Source organism: Pyxicephalus adspersus, chromosome 6 (assembly GCF_032062135.1).
Source record: "Pyxicephalus adspersus chromosome 6, UCB_Pads_2.0, whole genome shotgun sequence".
Lineage (NCBI taxonomy): Eukaryota > Metazoa > Chordata > Amphibia > Anura > Pyxicephalidae > Pyxicephalus > Pyxicephalus adspersus.
In genome coordinates, this window is record NC_092863.1 from 5,563,465 (window position 1) to 5,580,377 (window position 16,913).

The window sequence follows — 16,913 nt, forward strand, 5'->3', positions numbered from 1 at the left end:
TGTACAATTTCTGCAGTCAGTAACAAGCTCCTGAAATACGTCTGCAGTCTCTAAACATCTCATGTTTCCAGTGTCCTTAGCATTACATATACTGAATGTTGTGTAATTAACTGGCTATTAGGCTCTGCCTCAAGCTTCTGTATTCTAATCCACTGACCAAGAACAAGTATGTACAACAGGAAAGGCTTTATCCGCATCCTTGTTCTGGTTGAAGTGATGTAACTTTAAAAAAAAATCTGTTTTTAAGTATTGTTTTGTGGGATAGAATTGCTATACACACAGCAGCTCTTTTGCTTCTCTTTTGTATCTTGCAGAAGAACTGGAAACCCTTCAACACCTCCTGTCTGCTTACTTCTTTGCACCTCATGCACATTACTTTTGGTAAAACAGGCTGTTCCTCAGGGGTGGGAACATCCATTCTTCCACTGTAATTAGAAATTTCAGAGCTTTTCCTATTCAGAGAGGAAAATGAGAGGTGCTTCAGGTATTAGTAGCTTGGGTCCCCCCTACGTTCTAATTGCCAGCAGTCTTTATTATTTCTTTGGGCATAATTGGCTCATTATAAAACAGAATACAGAAGAAGTATGGCCATGGTAACATTTGGCATAATTCATCAGCATGAACAGCCACCTATTACAATATGGTGGACGCGTCATCCATTATGCCCTCCTCCACCAATGTCAGGACTGCTGCCATCTTTTTAGTTTTTCAGGATCAAGCATGTCCTTTCATCGGACATTTGTTGGTCACTGTGCTCACATTGGAGTTAAATTATCTGTAATCTCATCTTCTTCTGGGACTGGCCCATAACTATTTAATACTTATGTAAATTTAATCCTTGCAACCATCATTTAGCTTTAAATGTTAAAGAGGAACTCCAAAAGATAAACATAGGAAACCTAGTGGGTTGTTCTGTATCTGTGCTGGGTGGACCTACCTTTAGCAGGTAATTGATTTTTTTCTAATACAACAATTTCGATTATGCTGCATACTTTACTAATAAATGTGTAAAATGAAAAAATATCTTGGGTCCTTTTTCTTTTGTAATGCATTTATTCCAGAAATGCTGTCCTGTCTCCAGTAATATCCTTCTTAGTTTTAGATTCCAACTGGCCATTATCTATATAGTACTATATAGAGTGTGTAAAGTGGACTATATACAGGGTATGCTATATAGAATAAATAGGCCAGTGTGTGTGTGTATGTATGTAAATATATATATATTTTGTGTATGGTACAGTATATTTAAAGGGGGGAATATACACCATGTGCAGTGTATATGGGGTATACTCTATACAGAATGGAGTGAGCAGTATACACATGGTATACTGCCTGCAAAGTATAGGTTGACTCCGTGTATATTATAAATGATTTATGTGGTGTAGGATGTACTATATGCAATATATAAGGCTCCGTATATACTAAGTACACTGTTTGCAATGTGGAGGTAGTAGTATACACAGGGTGTACTATACACAGTGTCTAAGGAGCTTTGTATTCAGGGAATAATGTATAAAGTGTGTGGGATACAAGGTATACTATAGGAACAACGTGTTCTTTTAATACACCTTGTGTATACTGCATTCTAGGTGATTGATATAAAATTTACAGGCACAAAGTATGTACGGTGTACAAAAAAACAATGGATTGGGTGCTGTAACTATAGTGTGTCAGGAGTAGCAAATACAATCTATCTTTTTTTAGGACATGACCGTGCAGTATATACTGGGTGTTCTGTATACGGTGTATGGAATTCAGAATAAACAAGGGGCATTATATACGGATTAGAGGGTGCAGAAAACACAAGGTACTATATGAAATATGTGATATTTAGGGCGTACTATCTACATGGTATAGAATGTACTGTATACTACCATTTGTAGAAAGAACTATATTTTAGGATGATCTTTATACTTTGTTTGGGGAGGGGTAAGATATATGCTATATATAACGGGCACTGCATACAGTGTATAGGATGTAAGGTATACAAAGTACAGAGAGTAAGATATACAGTTTATGAGATGTATTGTGTAGAGGGTACATTGCATACAGTATAAAGAATGTACTATATAGAATATAATGGGAGCGTAAAGTACATTATACATAGTATAAGACATATTGTGCAATGTATACAGTGTATAGAATGTGATGTATGTATGGGACGTACTATATACAATGTACAGGTGTACCGTATACAATGTATGGGGAGTTGGAGCTATATATATATATATATATATATATATATATATATATATATATATATTTCACATGGTGTACTGTATACTGTGTATGAGATAAATTGTTTAGAGGATACATTGTATACAATCTCTAGTATGTACAGTGTATTCAATGTATGGGATTTGTTGTGTATAGGGGGAATTGTATATAGCATGTAATATGTACTATATACAATGTATGGGATGTATTGTGCACTGAATACAGTGTATAAATTATGATATATGTATAGAGGCAGTATATACAATGAACAGGCTATACAATGTATAGGGAGCAGGATGTACTGCAGTAAATACAAAGTACAGGTGTACTGTACACAATGTAAAGAACATGTTTTGTAGGGTGTACTACATACAATGTACAGTGTGTAGGATGTCCCTTATACAATGTGTAGGGTGTACCATATATATATTATATGCAGCCCGCCAGCACTGTTGACCACAGTATAAAATACACGCATACAAGAAAGCTATTTTATATTTTAACAGAGTTGATCACCGCATGAACCACGCCCACTCTGATTCCAAGAACGTCCTTTACACAGAGCCCACACTGACACCAGACTTACATCACCCTGATTGGCATGTGCTGTGCGGACCCGCGCAGACCACGGCCACACTAACCCTGAGTACGTTCTGAATGGTCGGCCCCCACACATTTTCACCTCACCAAATCTGACTCTCTTTGCAAAAAGTCTGGACACCCCTGGTGTAGGGTGTACCACATACAATGTACAGAGTGTAGGGTGTATCGTATACAATATACATGGTGTAGGATGTACCATACATAATGTACAGGGTGTAGGTTGTACCATATACAATGTACAGGGTGTAGGGTTTACCATACCGTATACAATGTACAGGGTGTATGGTGTACCGTATACAATGTACAGGGTGTAGGGTGTACCGTATACAATGTACAGGGTGTAGGGTGTACCATATACAATGTACAGGGTATAAGATGTACCATATATAATGTACAGAGTGTAGGGTGTACCGTATACAATGTACAGGGTGTAGGGTGTACCGTATAGAAGGTACAGGGTCTAGGGTGTATCGTATACAATGTACAGGGTGTAGGATTTAGCATACATAATGTACAGGGTGTAGGGTGTACCATATACAATGTACAAGGTGTAGGATTTACCATATTTAATGTACAGGGTGTAGGATGTACCACATACAATGTACAGTGTGTAGGGTTTACCATATAGAACGTACAGGGTGTAGGGTGTATCGTATACAATATACAGGGTGTGGGATGTACTGTATACAATGTACAGGGTGTAGGGTGTACCGTATACAATGTACAGGGTGTAGGATGGACCATACATAATGTACAGGGTGTAGGGTGTACCGCATATAATGTACAGGGTGTAGGATGGACCATACATAATGTACAGGGTGTAGGGTGTACCATATATATATTGTACAGGGTGTGGGATGTACCGCATATAATGTACAGAGTGTAGGATGTACCATATACAATGAACATGTTATAGGATGTACCGTATACAATGTACAGGGTGTAGGGTGTACCATATATAATCTACAGGGAGTGGGATGTACCATATACAATGTACAGGGTATTATGATGGTGTAGCGGGGTATTATGACAGTGTAGGGGGTATTATAGAGGTATTATAGATGTGTAGGGGGTATTATACACTGAATACAGTGTATAAAGTATGATATATGTATAGAGGCAGTATATACAATGAACAGGCTATACAATGTATAGGGAGCAGGATGTACTGCAGTATAGACAAAGTACAGGTGTACTGTACACAATGTATAGAACATGTTGTGTAGGGTGTACTGCATACAATGTACAGTGTGTAGGATGTCCCTTATACAGTGTGTAGGGTGTACCATATATATTGTACAGGGTGTAGGGTGTACCACATACAATATACAGGGTGTAGGGTGTACCATATATAATGTACAGGGTGTGGGGTGTACCGTATACAACGTACAGGGTGTAGGGTGTACCATATAATAATGTAGAGTATTATGACGGTGTAGGGGGGTATTTTGACAGTGTAGGGGGTATTATAGAGGTGTATGGAGTATTAGGTAGGTGTAGGGGGTATTATGTAGGTGTAGGGGGGTATTGTAGAGGTGTTGGGGGTATTATGTAGGTGTAGAGGGTAATATAGAGGTATTATTGAGGTGTAGGGAGGTATTATGATGGTGTATAATGATGGTGTAGGGGGGTATTGTAGAGGTGTAGGGGGTAGGAGGTATTATGTTGCATTGTATACATTGCACAGGCTGCACTATTTACACACAGCCTGCAAGGCTCAATGTGCTGCCTGGCCCCGCCCCTCCTCCCGGGTACGGTGGCCGGGGTGGGCCAGGGAGGGCGGTGACGTCACGCAGTCCCTGCCCAGCCGCAGCTGTCACACGGCGCCCGAACACCCGGATCCGGGCTGAGGTGGGAGCGGAATGGGGGGTTGGGGTCGGTGTGGGGGGGTTAGGGGGATGTGGCCGGGGGAGGGAGCAATGTTGGGCCCCGGGCTACAAGAGGGCCCCCTCATATACACACAGGCCGCCCGCTACAATGGCTGACAGACCGACCGCTTCACCCCCATCCCTGTCACACACAGCTCCTGTCATGTGTGGCCCCGGCCCGAGCCATTGTTACTTCCCCCCCCCCCCCCCCCCCCCCCCCCCCCATCATTACAGCTTCATATACCTAAGTAACCCCATCCTTATACCCCCTACATCTACATAATACCCATATACACCTACATTATACCCCCTACACCATTATAATACCCCCCTCCACCATCATAATAAACCCCTACACCTCCATTATACCCCCTACACCATCATAATACCCCCATACACCTACATAATACCCCCCTACACCATCATGATACCCCTATACACCTACATTATACCCCCTACACCATTATAATACCCCCCTCCACCATCATAATACCCCCCTACACCTCCATTATACCCCCTACACCATCATAATATCCCCCTACATCTACATAATACCCTACACCATCATAATACACCTATATAATACCCCCTACACCTACGTAATACCCCATACACTTACATAATACCCCCCTACACCTACATAATACCCCCCTACACCATCATAATACCCCATACACGATCATAATATCCCCCTACACCATCATAATACCTCTATACACTATCATAATACCCCTCTACACCATCAATATACCCCCCGTACACCATCATAATACCCCCTACGCCATCATATTCTCCCAATTCACCATCATAATCCCCCCATACACCATTATAATACCCCCTACACTATCATATTACCCCCTACACCATCATAATACCCCTACACCATCATAATTCCCCCATACACCATCCTAATACCCCCTATTACTACATAATACCCCTATACACCATCATTATATCTCTATACACCATCATTATACCCCTATACACCATCATTATACCCCTATACACCATCATAATACCCCTATACACCATCATAATACCCCTATACACCATCATAATACCCCTATACACCATCATAATACCCCCATACACCATCATGATACCCCTATACACCATCATTATACCCCCATACAACATTATCATACCCCCTGCACCATCATTATTACCCCCCTACACCACCATAATACCCCTTACACCTAAATAGTACCCCCCTACACCTACAGAATACCCCCCTACACCATCATATTACCCCCACACAACATCATCATACCCCTTACACCTACATAATACCCCATACACCTCTATAATACCCCCTACACCATAATATTACCCCATACACACTAATAATACCACCCTACACCATCATAATCCCCCATACACCATCATAATACTCCATACACCATCATAATACCCCCTACACCATTATTATACACCATCATAATACCCCCATACACCTACATAATACCCCCATACACCATCCTAATACCCCCATATACCTTCATAATACCCCCATACACCCTGCTCCTTCACCAGCATAATACCCACATACACCATCATAATACCCCCTACACCATTAATATACACCATCATAATACCCCATGCACCATCATAATACCCCCCCTACACCTACATAATACCCCCATACACCATCATAATACCCCCATACACCCTGCCCCTTCACCAGCATAATACCCCCTACGCCTACATAATACCCCCTATACCTACATAATACTCCCATACACTATTTTAATACCCCCTACACCAGTATAATACCCCCATACACTTATATTCCCTACACTTATACTGTTAGTACCCTGCACACCATAACCTGTACTATATTCCCATACCCTCTGCCCCTATATTATTATTATATGTCCTTATACCCTCTTCCCTCATACTATATACCCGGCCCCTACACGCCATGGTTTATATCCTGTGTTATCAGTATTGTACCCTGCCCGGGTGTTAAATCTTCTATATCTTTCACCTCTTATTCCCCCCACCCGTGTACTATAATCCTTCTTTATTGTGTGTTGTTGTACCTTACACTCTGCACTTGTGGCAATGTTTTATTATCATGTGTTATTCTTTCTCTCACTTTAAGCTCTGCACATGTGTATGGTACCTACTTATATATTAGATGTACAGATATCTGAGGAGTCTTTATGTGATTATATAGATGATATCACACTGTCTAGATCTGTAAGTTTAAATGCAAAGTTCAGAGAATGATAAGACAAAGCTGCACTTATTGGACCTGAATAACCTGCAGGGTGCAAAGAAATGCAAAGCAGATCAAATGCAACCTTTACACAACTTGGTGGACGTCAATGGAAAAGTACGTTGACCTGTGCTTGACCTGCATTATAAATTTAGGAGATCACAAACCCGGAATTTTGGCTGCTGAATGCCTGGAATTAATCTGGGCATTTCATATCGGCCATTATCAACCAGCCATGGGTTCTATTTATAAAACTCTAAGGATCACCAAATATCCTCCGCTGGAAAACCTTCCAGGTCCTTCTGTCTTTAATGGGAGTGTTTGATTCTCCAGCAGAGAATATCAGAAATTGACCCCGATGAGTCTGCAATTTGTGTCTTGGAAACCTGTGACCATCCCGTTTACATTTATTGGATATTGTTTATTTATGTTGTTTTTAATTTATTTTGTTTGTAAACTTTTTGGTTTCATGTATAAAAAAAATCATTTATTGTGATTATAGTGTAAAACGTGTTAGGCAATGTTTATAAAGTCAGGCTGCTATAATCATGATAATGGAATTATTAGTTTTTATTACATAGCATCAGTAATCAGCCTGACCATTATTAGCGATATATTGACCAGTATTCGGCTTTTCCATGCCCTCCTTTAAGATGGCGTCATTTCTCCTGGGTACACTTGCATGCAGTTTAGGATTTTGCAGGTTCAGAACACGATCAAACAATCATCCTGAACAACTAATAATGAATACGATATAATTTAAACTAAAATACAATCAAACATAATTAGCTGTGAAGTTGGGTGAGCTAAAGCCATGGATATAGAAAAGTAACAAATTGCACAAGTGGGGTTTTTTTGGGGGCTAGATATATTAACAAGCTTGTGAAAACAAATAAACAAAGTGAGTTTGCATCCAATTTATTTCAGATTATTCCTCCCCTTCCTCTTTACGTATCATATGCATTTGGGGGGTATTTTTTAGATAAATATACAAGCACTTTTATTAAAGGTGATCCTGTTCCTTGGACAAGAAGGCTCCGTTACTTGGAATGCAATGGAATCATTAATTTATGTCTCTTTTGCTGACGCATGACGCCTTACCGGCTTCCTCAGGGGAGTATGAGACGGGGTAACTAATAAATTAAACACATATGTGAACATTTATGCTTCTGTTACAGTGAGTACACATGGCTCTATAATTCATACTATGCATTATTATATTTGTTGAATTATCAATGTTACAGATGCATCTATGTTTATATATTATATGTGTTTAATTTATTAGTTCCCTGAGGAAGCCGGTAATGCGAAACGCGTCGGGAAAAGAGACATAAGGATTCCATTGCATTCCAAGTAACTGATCCTTCCTGTCTAAGGAATAGGAATAGGCTTGTATAGTTACTTATAAAATCCCCCCCCTCCTCCTTAAATGCGTATGATACGTAAAGAGGAGGGGGAGGAATAATCTAAAAACATTTGTATGCAAACTCATTTTGTTTATTTGTTTTCACAACCTTGTTAATATATCTAGCCACCAAAAAATGCCGCTTGTGCGATTTGTTTCTTTTCAATATTCAGTTTTTAGGGGCTGGATAAAGACACAAAGTAATTCTCTATAAGGAAAAGGGAAACCTAACCATATAAACCCTCTCTTATACCCAAAATGAGGTAAAACCATGATCTACTAACAGGGCGAGACAATATCGAGGATTGTACACCATGGCAAGATTAGGACACAGGGTGGTCATACTGCATTGTACAAGTTTATTCTCCATAGGCTTCTGGGGAAATCCCAGCATGCATTGAAACACATTAGCACAATACCCTGGCTGCATTCACTTTGGGTGTATCAGCATTGTTTACTTATGCCTATTTCAATGCTGCATTTGGAATTGCAGCAAAGCTATAGCATTCCATGCTAATGAACGATTACGACCGATCAACGATTATGCTTGAACAATCGTATTGTGCACGATTCTGTACATGCTGTAACGATACGATTGTTCAAATATAATCCACCAATAATGTACACACGCTAGATACAATCGTTTGAACGATGCAGGAAGTGACATGTACAGGGGAAAGTGTATTGCAGAAACATGCACGATCACTGAACAACTGTACAAACAATAGTGAATGTTCGTCGGCCAATCGGATACGCCGTGACGGTCGTTCATTTCCAGAGACAATCCTCGTTCGTTGGTGTCATTGGTCACCTTTTTGTGAATGATTTTCGGACGGTCGGTCGTTCGTTTTCATCGATATTTATTGAAAGTGTGTACGCAGCTTAAGGCACAGGCAGACGTTTGAAGCAGGACAGATGTGCTGTCCACACTGTTGCAGAAGCATAAAAACTGCACCTGAAACACAGCGGTCAGCGGAGGAAACTGCAGCAGATTCACAGTTTTTTTTGTATTCTCATTTTATAGCATCTTAGTGCCTTCATTTTTACAAGTGTTTTTTGGTAAAAGAACAATACATAATACAACTATACAACAGAACAGAAGGCAATAAAAAACACATGTGCATAGAACATACAGTACGATGAATAATACCCTGTAATGTAATATACAAATAGCAAAGCCATTCAAACACTTTAATACTGTAAAAGTATAACTGGAGTAGGGGAGATGCTGAAAGTCAACTTCCTCCAATTTTCTTCAGAAAGTATGGAGAAAGTAAAATCCTAAAGGGGGGGGCGCAAAGGTACTCTTATCACCTGACCCTGATATTTGGGCTGGGATGGGTAGTGGAGGCATCCACAAAAAGCCACTCATGGGGCATCAAGTTCCCAAATGCATGATAACAATTGTCCCAGGAGCTTCTAATAGAGGTCCAGGACCAGAGCTGTGAGATTTCATTGACAAAGTCTTCCCTTATACAGGCATTCGCTGCTGCAAAAATGAGCTGAGGCAACTTCCAAGACCATTTAGCCACATTAAAAATATGTAGCAGCAAAATACATGCAAGTCTTGGGTAGTCCTCCAAACCGGACAATTACAACGCCAATCATAGGTGCAGCATGCAAACTTAGACTCAGAATGTAAGTGACATATTACTATTTTTAAACAGTATTTTTATAGCGCCAACATATTATGCAGCACTGTACTTAGAATAGGTGTTGCAAATGATAGACAGATATAAAGAATAAAACAGGAGATGACAGTAAAATACTGTCACCCAAAAGTATTGGGCACACTAAATGTGGAACCAGTTTTTATTCCAGAAAGCTGGAGGGGAAGAAATTGTATACGGGTGGTAGCTTCTGTATTGTGACCCAACTCTTCAGTAACCACACAAAAACAGCCAGGTGGTTACTGAAAAGTGCTGGGTTGTGCGCCCATCTAAAAGGGGCTGGGGAGAACACGAACCAACTTCACTGCCTCCATGTAAACAAAAAGGAAGAAGGATACATTTTAGAGAGACATAGCAGAGTCAGATACAACCTAAAGATGACTTTATAGGGAGTTTCTACCATCAAAGTGTCCATCCCAGATCTTGTTCCCATACCTTCACATACTGGGGAGAGCCCATGTGGATGTCAACCCCTTGGCATGAGGCTAATCTCTACAAGCCAAGTCTGTACTGACACTACAAGGCTCATTTAAATGCAATGGTATGGCACTTTTGTTGGGTAAAAAAATCTACAAGAACAGCATTATGCTATACAAACATACTTTTGCACCGCTGGTTTTGGGACGGTTAGGGTAAAGAGAGAGAGAAAGGGTTCCTCCCATACACTTCTTATATTAAAGCTTATGCCAGCCCTAGTCTTATACAATTAAAGAAGAAAGGGATAAGAGGGCTTTTAGACATATAGATATTTTTACTTGAAATAAGTAAATTGTATTGTACAACCAAATGATGTAGAATTGTGAAATTTACATGTAAAAAGGATTGTAAAGTATGCAAAAATCATAGTACAGATCAGTTTTACACAGATTCTCTATTTAGAAGAGATCATAAGGTTCTATTAGCGTCTCAAGCCCGACGCGTTTCGTAAACAGCTTCCTCAGGAGATTTTGAGAGACCCTTTACCATACTGCTAGGACATTACAAAGAGGAATATACATATTATTATTTCTTCTTTAATTGTTCGGGACTCTGAAGCCAACACAGGAGAACTGAAGAAAAAATTGGGCTTTTTTGCAAGTTCAGGAACCTGGTCATGTGACTTGTCAAAGTCACATTACCACCTCTCCTCCAATCACAAAGCTCTGCTGTATGATATATAATTTGTATGTACTTGCTTGGACCAAAGCCAATGTTTTTTTTTTTAATAATTACCTTGCCCCCATTTGTATTTTTAAAAGGGGCGGCTATATAGACAATTCGGTGCTCAACCCAGAAATTTTTTTAAGCCGGGTGGGAAGAAATTTTAGGTGGCTGGCAGCCCCTGTATTGTGACCAAACTCTTTGGTAACCACCCAAAAACAGCCGGGCGGGTGCTGAAAAGTGCCGGGTGGTGCACCCAGCTAAAAGGGCCTGGGGAGAACCCTTCAATTATATAGACAAATATAATTTAATTTGCCAGCTTTTCACAGTCACCTAGAAACAAACATGATGCTTTATCTGCTTGCCATGTACTATATAATAGTAATAATCAACTTTCAATTAAACAACACTGGCGAGAAGCCTTAATTAGCAGTAAAATGAACAATTCATACTTTGCCGTGCCAAATGTTTCTTGACACCGTTATGTTAGCCAATCAGCCGCACTTGTAATCAGTAATTAGATATTAATTCAGACCTGCGTGTAGTATTTTGGATCGACGGTGCCTGCTGTTTGAATGACACGCACGAGCGAGATAAATGTAAACATTTTGATTTCTTGTCTTTTGTTTTATATATATATATAATTATGCTTTTTGTTTTTATTTATGATAGACAAGACTTCCTTTACTGTATGCAAAACAAGAAACTAGAAAATAATCTTTTGCAACACAAAGAGAATATCCCTTTCTGGACAGCTATGAATACAACCAATGTCTCCTTTAAGTACATTTCCCTCACTTCTGCTTTTGGGGATAATCATTGCATTTTGCATGTCTTGGCTGCAACAAAAACAGAGAATGCCAGAACAAATGTTACTATTGGGATTCACTGACCAAAGTATCTCGTCACTTTTTGATACAATGACACATAGAGCCTGATGCATCAAAGGTTTCCAAGGCTGGAGAAGATAGACTGTCATAGGAAAACCTGAGTAATCCAGCAAATCTTAATATTTGGGAAACCCTGGATCCGCTTTGTTGGATCCCCCAGGTTCTCCCATGATAGTCTATCTTCTCCAGTCTTGGAGAGCTTCAATAAATCTGGCCCATTAGAGGGTAACTCTCGCCTTACCGGGGTGTAAACCCTTTCCAAACCAAGTTGTGGTTAGTAATACTTTTCAAAAGCTGCCTGTATATATGTATGATCATTCAAGTTGTCTTCCATCTCCTGAGTGTGCATGGCAGCCTTATATAGGTAAGAGGAAAGTCATCATCAATGGAGCTCATTCTATTGGATTATAATATATTAATACCAGCTCAGTTTTATCATTTTTTACATTTTATAAGTTTGCAATCTCCAGTTCTCTGATCACATGTGACTGATATTTCTAGCTAGATTGTTCTGACGTGTGTGTGTGCCATTGTTTGCAATCTGTATGAGCACCCGAAATGTTTTTATCTTTGCTGGTATTCGTTCAACTATTCTTTTTTCCTTTAATGTATATCAAAGAGCAAAAGTTTGCACAATTTACTTTTATTTCCTGCCAGCAGAAAGTCCAGGGATTTGTATCTTAGACCCTCTGAAGAAACTTTCTGTGGTGACAACTTTTTGGCAATACATAAAAAAAAGTGCAAAACGATAAATTCACTGTCTGCAATTGGGAATGAATGGCAACCGATGAAACATTCGTGTTGCTTTCTGCAGATATGCCTGTATTGTTTCTCATGTTTTTAGTAAAGGGCGTTGCTGTACCTTTGGATAGCTAGACGGCGCCTGCATTTACCCCCCCTCTTTTTTTAGAAGCATGCCCTGCCCCTTTAATACATAGTTCCAGAGAGGAGCCACAATGGGTGACCTTTACACCCTTTAAACTTGTCTGCTGCACCTGCTTTGTTCAGACACACGGTGGGCGGATATTCCTGCACTTCCTGGACAGGTACTTCTCTAATATTTCTTAGAAATCTGCTCCGCCACAAATCCAAATCTTCATTTACTCCTTATTAGAAGAGAAAATCTCCTTTTATGTAGATGTATTCTCAATCACTAGAATAGTATAGAAGGTTTGCAATGATACTTTCAATGATTTCGATCGGCAAAATCCCTTGCTCGGGCACCTCCTTCACCTCCTTAGGGTGACAGCCTAATTATTCTCCTGCATTGTCTCTATGCCACACAAGATTCTAATGGAGGCTGCTAATGGCCGTGCCAATGCATATTGTACTGGCATGGTCTACTATTATCACCATCATGAAACTTCCCAGAGAAATGCCATTCAGCCATTGTTGGACGGTAGGTAGACAGAAATTGAATGCAGGAGATCAGCTTACATGCAAAATGTAAAAATAAGTATGTAAAAATAACAATGGCTGTTGTGTAGTATATGCTGGGCTAGGGCATAGAAGGGGGTTGTATAGATGAGGAAGCTCCATGGCAGCTCCCGGTAGTTGGCACTGCTTGCTCCCCCAATTGAACATTTAATATGATATCCAATAAAATAACATAAACACATAAAATGCATATTAATGCACATTTGTGCCCATTGTCAGGCCATGCTGGGTAGAAAAGGTCACAGGGCCAGGGGCAGCTAATGATATTTTGGTGACCAGCATCTGGCCCATGTAAGCAAAAAGGAAATAATAAAAGTATTAAAATATTCCCAAGGTTTTACAATTGCAGCTCCATTGCAGGCGTCATTGTGATTTCATGTGGAGTGGGAAAGGGTCAAATGCAAGTTTTTTACTTTTGTCACCGCTGGAAAGATTATATCTCTCTTCCTGTAGTGGGACATTGGCCGTCAGACAGGAAATGAGGGGAACCCTTCCTAGAATATTCCAAATATTCTAACTCCTTCTGTTCCTTCTGTCTTTTTGTGCCTTGAAGTTTTGGATGAAATAGTGAAAAGTTTATACCCCTGGTAGTCTTTTATTCTTTGTCTGTTTCTTTCACGTCCTGTGTTGGAGAACAGAAGCGGATTGTAAGCTCTTCGGGGCAGGGCCCTCTCCTTCTCCTGTGTCACTGTCTGTATTTGTCTATCTTTTGCGACCCCTATTTAATGTACAAAGATGTGTAATATGTTGGCACTATATCAATGTTGTGTAATAATAATATTAATAATGTAGCCAATAATAGGCCCCGTGGAGAACTGATTTGGACCCCCTTGTGGCTGCGGAAGGTCTTGCACTGGTTGCACCTCCCTGTGTCCGCCCCTGGTGGTGATGCAAAAAAGGATTGCCTGCAGAGTTATAGGAATTTGTTTCAAAGACTCAGAATAAGTGTACCCAGTGCAAGAGTTCCCCCATTTTGTTAAATTGTAGATTTCTGGAATTTTCAAGAGCAATAGCTAACAGGACAAGTACAAAAAAAATAAAAGCAAAGTTACGCTTCTAGATTATGTATAATCCATATTAGGCTTTAAAACCAAACTCCTGGCAGATATGTATACAAAAACAATAAATTCAGCCGCTGCAGTGTTCTCCCCAAAGGGCCCGGGTCCCTGGGACCATGGAGCATTGTAAGGTGTTTCATGAATATAATATCCAAAACAAGGCTTTGTTATTCTGATGGAAAATTCCCTGCTTCCATTTTTATTGATCATCTCTCATTTTTAATTCTTAAATGACAGATCAGCGATTGCAGTATATCAAATTTCTATTTGTTAAAAATCTAATGTTCCCACACATGGAAAATCATTTAAATTTCCAATGAAATCAATGATGACAATTTTATTCAAGCAAATGACGCTGAATTGCAGTTGTGTTTGAAAATGTGTAGAAAATATTGGTTTGCACATAAAGTTTCAGTTAGGTTGCGCCTTTGTTTGTCTGAGTCTGGGTTAGACTAATGCAGAATTTGGAAGCAGTCAGTGCAATCCAGTCGTTGGTGGATTATTATTATTATTATTATTAAACAGGATTTATATAGCGCCAACATATTACGCAGCGCTGTACATTAAATAGGGATTGCAAATGACAGACTAAATACAGGGTGATCATATCCCCCCTTATACGTCTCTTCTCCAGGGAGAATAGATTCAGTTCAGCTAATCTCTCCTCATAGCTGAGCTCCTCCATTCCTTTTATTAGTTTAATGCAGAAGTAGTGTGCGGTAGTATTAATGCTGTGTGGTGATAGAAAGAAGCAGTGGGTGCAGTTTGATGCTCAGTAAGGCAGGGTGGTGCAGGGGGTGGACGGACAGTAGGAGTAGGTAGGTAGGCGAGGGTAGGTTAGTCAGTGTGATCAATGTGGGGAAGGGTCAGCAGGTGAGTGTGATGCATGTTTTCGCCGGCCACTTTTAGCTGGGCGCACCACCCGGCGCTTTTCAGTAATCACCCGGCTGTTTGTGGATGGTTACTAAAGGGTGGCATCACAATACAGAGTGGAGTGAGATGTGGTTATAAATGGGACAGTAAGGAGCCATATGGGTATAAATAGGGTAGTAGGGTGCAGTGTATTGATGCATGAAACATTGGGGTGCAGTGTGGATATTGATTAGGAACTAAGGTGCACTGAGGTACAGAATATGTCAGTGAGTTGCAGTATGATAATGACTGATTCAAAGAAATACACTGGATTAATGGATATGGTAGTGGGTGCTGTGTAATAATTGGCAGTGAGGTTTTATTTGTTAGGATGCAGTAGAAGTATATAAGTATAGAGAAGAGTGCATTGTTCTTGTTTTGTCTTGTATCCAGACGGTGGAGTTCAATGTAAAGGGGTGTTAAGATAGTGGAGTGCAGTGTGGAGCAGCATTGGTAGTGGAGACCAATGTGGGAAGATGAAGCCATGAGTTGCAGCAAGGTAGAGTTTGGTGGAGGATGGAACAGTGAAGTACAGTGTGTTTAGTATGAGACAGTGATTGGCAATGGCGTGTGGTGTTATGGTGGAGATGAGGCAGTGAAGTGCAGTGTGTTTAGTATGTTCAGTGTTGTAGGGATGAAGCAGTGTGGTGCAGTTTGGCAGGGATGACGCAGTGGGGTGCTTTGTGTGTGTGTGCGTGTGTGTGTGGGGGGGGGGGATGGGGGTAATGTCCGTGTGGTGTAGTGTTGCAGGGATGAAGCAGTGTAATGGGGTAAAAGTAGTGAAATACAGTGTGTAAGGGATGAGGTACTGGAGTGCAGTTTGTAGGGGGCTGATGGAAGTAGAATGCAGTGTGGTATGAAATGATAATATTGGGCTGTAGTTATGAGACTTGAGACTCTAGAGATTGAAACAACGGAGTTCAGAAATGAGGCAGTGGGGTGCAGCGTTGCATTGATGATGCAGTGGGGTGCAGTGTGTAGGGAGGGGATGATGACAGTGGGGTGCATTGTTGCAGCGATGAAGCAGTGGGGTGCAGTGTTGCAGGGATGAAGCAGTGGGGTGCAGTGTGTGGGGAGGGGATGATGACAGTGGGGTGCAGTGTGTGGGGAGGGGATGATGACAGTGGGGTGCAGCGTGTGGGGAGGGGATGATGACAGTGGGGTGCAGCTGTGGGGAGGGGATGATGACAGTGGGGTGCAGCGTGTGGGGAGGGGATGATGACAGTGGGGTGCAATGTGGTGGGAAGAAGTGAAAATAATTGTACAGAATAATGTGCTGTTTTTCTCCCGTGACCGGGCAGAGTAAAGTGGCATTGTGAGTTTGGTGTCATCCGGCAGAATAAGGGTCGGGCTGGGGGCTTGTGTGCAGTGTGTGACTGGCAGGGATAATACAGCTTAATCCTTGTAAGATCACTAGAGATTCTATGAAAGAAGGAAATGGGGGAGGGGAACGTCTCCTGCCAAACTCGGGCAGTGCAGACCTGCAGCCTGC

General features: G+C 40.8%; 1 long non-coding RNA gene across 1 annotated transcript in view; it reads right to left on the reverse strand.

The window, feature by feature from the left end:
• LOC140332950 (uncharacterized) overlaps positions 1-16,913 on the reverse strand; it is a 28,100-nt gene that overhangs the window by 10,711 nt on the left and 476 nt on the right. The window lies entirely within an intron of this gene.